The 5,000-nt window shown below is 52.1% G+C and overlaps 1 pseudogene; it reads left to right on the top strand.

Moving 5' to 3' along the window:
• Positions 1 to 4,617: 4,617 nt before the first annotated feature.
• LOC120035827 lies at positions 4,618 to 4,789 on the top strand (annotated as a pseudogene).
• The last annotated feature ends 211 nt before the right edge of the window (positions 4,790 to 5,000 follow it).

The following is a 5,000-nucleotide window of genomic DNA, read 5'->3' as shown; positions in this document are numbered from 1 at the left end:
CCCTGGGGGCTGACAGGGGGACGTTGTTTTATGCGCGTCAGCCCCCGTTCTGCAGGCGATGTATGGCCTATGGTCACATTCTCGCTTCGTGCAGTACAAGGAAGTGCAGGATATGTGGATCAATAGAGCACGAGGCAAGGGACTGTGTCGAGCCAAAGGCTTGTCACGGGTGTGGCTCGGTGGAGCACCTATGGAGAGACTGCCCGGCTAGGAAGAGGTCATACGCGTCTGCAGCTGGGGGGGGAGCGAGAGCGGGGGATGGGGGAAAAAGAGGAGAAGAGCGCGCAGAAGGTGGAGGCAGAGAGGGAGGAGCTGCACCAAGGAAACCAGAGAGAGAAGAGGAGAAAGAGAAGAAGAGGGACGGGACAGAAGGAGCGGTGGCTGGGACAGAAGGAGTGGTGGCTGGGACAGAAGGAGTAGTGGTTGGGACAGAAGGAGTGGTGGTGGTCGGGACAGAAGGAGAGGTGGCCAGGATGGAAGGAGGGATGGCTGAAATGGAAGGAGAGGAGGCCGGGATGGAAGGAGTGATGGCGGAGATGGACGGAGAGGAGGTCGGGGCAGAGGGAGAGGGAGAGGAGGGGAAGGAGGGAAAAGGGGAGAAAAGGAAGGAGAAGGGGGTAGAGGAGGGGGAGAGAGTGGAGGAGGTAGGGGAGAGAGGCCTCGTGGGGACATTACAAAAGAAGAAGAGGAAGAAAAAGGTGGAAACTGTGGACAGTGAGAGGAAGAGTGGAAGTGAGGGGGGGGGGGAAGTGGTAGGTCCTTCGTGGGCTCCCTCTCCTTCGTCTTGTTTCACATCGTTGGAGGAGCTGGATCGCCAGGTGCTGGCACTGATAGAGGGAAATACAGAATACCTGTGTGGGAACGTGTTATCCCCGGCCAGTAGTAAGGGGGAAGTGTTGGATTTGACGGTGGGGGAGTCAGACACGGGTGGTGGATCCTGGGGAAACAAGATGGAGGAAAAGGGGAGCATCGGGTGAGTCTCCTGTTTTGGTTTTTCTGTTCTGGGTTTTGGTGTGAAGTATTGGTGTGTCAGTTGTATTGCTATAAATGGGGTTAAATTTTACTTTTGTTAGTTTAAATGTAAGGGGTTTAAGAAATTTTGTTAAGAGGAGGGCGGTTTTTAGTTTTTTGGAAGGTGTGGGGTTTGATTTTTGTTTTTTACAGGAGGTTCACCTGAGGGATGGAGGGGATGTGTGTAGATTTAGGAGGGAGTGGGAAAAGGGGGAATCGGTATGGGGTATAGGAGGGGTGCACTCAACAGGGGTAGGGATTTTATGTGGGCACAGGGAGGTAAAGGTGGAGGGGTCATATGTGATAATGCAGGGAAGGGTTTTGGGGGTGGATGTCACAATAAGGGATTGTAAGTTTAGATTAGTGGTGGTGTATGGGCCACAGGTGGCGGCAGACAGGAGGGAGATGGTGGACTGTCTGGCGCCCCTGTGTATCACAAATAGGTATTTAGTGATAGGGGGGGATTTTAATATAGAGTTAGGGGTAGGGGGGGATAGTAGTGCAGGCGCCATCACCGGGCTAATGGCTTGCCATGGACTGGTTGATGGTGGCCTGCACACTGCTCCGACAATGGTCGGTCCTACATGGCGCAACTCCAGGGGGGTTGCGCGGAGGCTCGACTATATTTTTTTATCCAGGTCATTGGGTCAGTTGTCTGGGCGTTTGTTGCCTGTTTTCTTTTCGGACCATGACGGGGTGCTACTGCAGGTGGGGTCGCCAGTCTGCCTCTTCGGTAGGGGGTACTGAAAGTTAGATCGGGATGTGCTGGAGGAGCAAGCTTTCGTTGACGCATTTTTTGGTTTCTTTCGGGGGCTTGAAGGCCTCCGGTACATGTGTGAGGGGATGTTAGAGTGGTGGGATTTAGTTAAGGTAAGGATCAGGGCCTTTATAATAGGGTACTGCAGGAGGAAAAAAAAGGGATGAAAGGAGGGAGGTGGATCATATCCAAAGGTTAATCGAACTCGAGTACGAGGCAGGCAACCTCTGCGTTTCAATTGACTGGGAGAGATCCGCAGCCTTGAAGGCGCAGCTCAGGGAGCTACAGGAGCGGAAAGCTCGAGTTTTCCTAGAGCGGGTGCATAATGGCTTTTTAGAACATAATGAGACTTGTTCCGCTATGTTCTTTAAGTCGGTTAGGGCTAGACAGAGTAGGAAGGTAATGCATGGGGTTAGGGAAGAAAATGGAAGTATAGTTAGAAGACCGGAGGAAATGGTCAGGGTGACAACTGAACATTTCCGGGGGTTTTTTAAGGAGAGGGAAATAGATGTAGAGCAGGGAAATGTGTTTTTAGAACACCTGTCCCGGCGTTTGCCGGAGGACATTAGAGACGTGATGGAGGCTCAGATCTCCCTAGAAGAGGTTGAGAGTGCCCTTAGGAGGATGGGAAAAGGGAAGGTGCCTGGGATGGATGGGCTGCCGGCTGAGTTTTACCTCAAGTTTTGGGGTATTCTTGGACCGGTGGTCCTCGAAGTCTTGAAGGCCATCCTTGAGACGGGGGTCCCGGGGGGATCAATGGCGGTTGGTGTGCTGTCACTTCTTTATAAGAAGGGGGAAGTTACTGACCTCGGCAACTGGCGGCCGTTGACCACGCTGTGTGTAGATTATAAGATGTTAGCAAAGGTCTTAGCGGATCGTTTGCGCACAGCCCTTCCCTACGTCGTCCATGAGGATCAAACGTGCGTGGTAGAGGGACGCTCTATTAGATGGAACCTACAGTTGATCAGGGACTCCATCGCTTGGGTAGAAGATAGAGGTCTGCCATTGACGGTAGCAGCGCTTGATCAGGCGAAAGCCTTTGATCGCGTGAATAGATCCTTTCTATTCAGGGTGTTAGGTAGATTAGGATTTGGGGAGAAGTTTATAGGATGGATCCGTACATTATATGTCGGAGCGGGGTGCCGGGTAAGTGTAAACAGTCACATGGGTGATGTTTTTGACCTCTCTTCAGGGGTCAGGCAGGGGTGCCCGCTCTCGGCTCTCCTCTTCGTTCTGTACATGGAGCCTCTGGGGGCTGCCATAAGGGCAGACACAGGGGTGGAGGGCTTACTGATCCCTGGGAGTGGCGGGCTGCGTGTTAAGATGACGCAGTACGCCGACGACACTTCCTTGCTGCTTTGCAAGGACTCGTGCCTGACAAGGTCCCTTGCCATAATTGGGGACTTCACCCGAGCGTCGGGAGCGGTTCTGAATCATGCAAAGTCTTCTGTTAAGTATTTCGGAAGATGGCGCGGGAGGACGGATGTGCCCGGGGGGTTATCTCTCTGTAACGGGGCCCTGAAGATTCTCGGGGTCCATTTTGAGACCTCCGGCTCAGCGACGCTGAACTGGAACAGGGGTATCGCAGTGGTACAGAGAAAGCTAGCGATGTGGAGGGCTAGGTCTTTGTCTTTTGTAGGCAAGGTCTTGGTTCTCAAGGTGGATGTATTGCCGTCTCTTTTGTATTTGGCGTACATCTACCCATTGCCGGCTTGTCTGAGGAAGCCTCTAGTGAGGCTAGTGTTTCAGTTCATGTGGGGTGGCAGGTACGAGTGGGTCGCAAGGGCACGCATGCTCTGTCCCATTGGGGAGGGAGGTAGGGGGGTACCACATTTCCCCCTCAAGCTGGATGCATTGTTTGTTTCGTTCTTGTTGACGGAGCTTGCTCATCCAGTGATACACCCGTCCGGTTACCTCCTGCGGGTGTTCTTCTCGTATCAGGCGAGAAGCGTAATGGTGTGGTCTAACACGGGTCCTCGGGCGGAACAGCTGCCGTGGCACTTTGGCCATGCGGCCAAGTGGTTGCGTGCGCACCCCGAGGTTGAAGTCGCCCGAGTAGGTTTAGACCACAGGCACCTGTACGAGGAGGTCAGACGGGCAGGGAGTCCGACGCCTGTAGTGGGTATCTCGGAAGTGGTCTGGGAGGGAGTGCAGGCGCGGGGCCTGGACAACAGGCTCAAGGACCTGAATTGGTTGAGCCTCCACAAGTGCTTGCCGGTGCGTTCTATTATGTACCGGCATAGTTTGGCGCGATCCCCCACCTGTCCAAGATCCTCTTGTGGCAGGGAGGAGACTGTGCGCCATGCCTTTTGGGACTGTGCCTTTGCCGGAGTAGTATGGGCTAGGGCACGGGTGTTGTTAGGAATGGTAAGAGGGGATTTTGTGTTGACTTGGGCTAGGTTAGAGAGAGGTGTAGGGAGAGCGAGGGGTACAGTTAGGGACAGGTTTCTGCTCTGGCTTCTCATGAGTCTCTTTAAGCGGGGGCTGTGGGAAGCCAGGCAGAATTTGGTTAAGACAGGGAGAGATTGGGGGGTGGAAGGGATAGTGAGGAGGGTGGAAGGAGACTTGAGGGGGAGGATGAAGAGGGAGGAGTTGAAGTGGGGGCAGCATGCTGCTCGGGAGAGGTGGAAAGGGGGTTTAGGGCTGGGATTAATTTAGAGAAGTAAGGGTATAGATTAGGGACAGGGAGATAGGGAAAGGTATTGGTTAGGTATGACGGGGAGGGATGATGCTCCCCTGAAGGGTTTGGTTTGTTGATTAATTTTGTAAATAGATTGTAAAGAATGCCATTATATGATTTTGATTGCTAAATATGATTTTGTAAAAATGAATGGTATTGATGGTAATAAATAATTTTTTCTAAATAAATCTGTTCTTATCAGTTTAATATGTGATAGGTCCCCCATCGGTGGACTACATATTAAATGGATTTTTCGAACAGGGAGTCGGAAATGGGGCTTGCTCCGTCCGCTCCACGCATCGACCCGGTATTGCAGTACCTCCGGGAACGGTGCATTCTCCCGTTGTCAAGGATAAAAAAGAAAGAGACAAAGCTAGCAAGGAAAAAGAAGAAAGATCCAAAGTGAAAGTAGGGCGAAGCGCTTTTCATGGGTTCCCCCGTTTCCCGCCATTTTACTTAAAAAAAAAAAAAAAAAAAAAAAAAAAAAAAAAAAAAACGTTGGCCAGGATAGTGAGTGAGTGTCTGTCTGTCTGTCTGTCTGTCTGTCTGTCT

Source organism: Salvelinus namaycush, unplaced genomic scaffold, assembly GCF_016432855.1.
Source record: "Salvelinus namaycush isolate Seneca unplaced genomic scaffold, SaNama_1.0 Scaffold1108, whole genome shotgun sequence".
Lineage (NCBI taxonomy): Eukaryota > Metazoa > Chordata > Actinopteri > Salmoniformes > Salmonidae > Salvelinus > Salvelinus namaycush.
The sequence above is the reverse complement of the archived record's forward strand: the minus strand, read 5'-3'. Positions and strand labels throughout refer to the sequence as shown.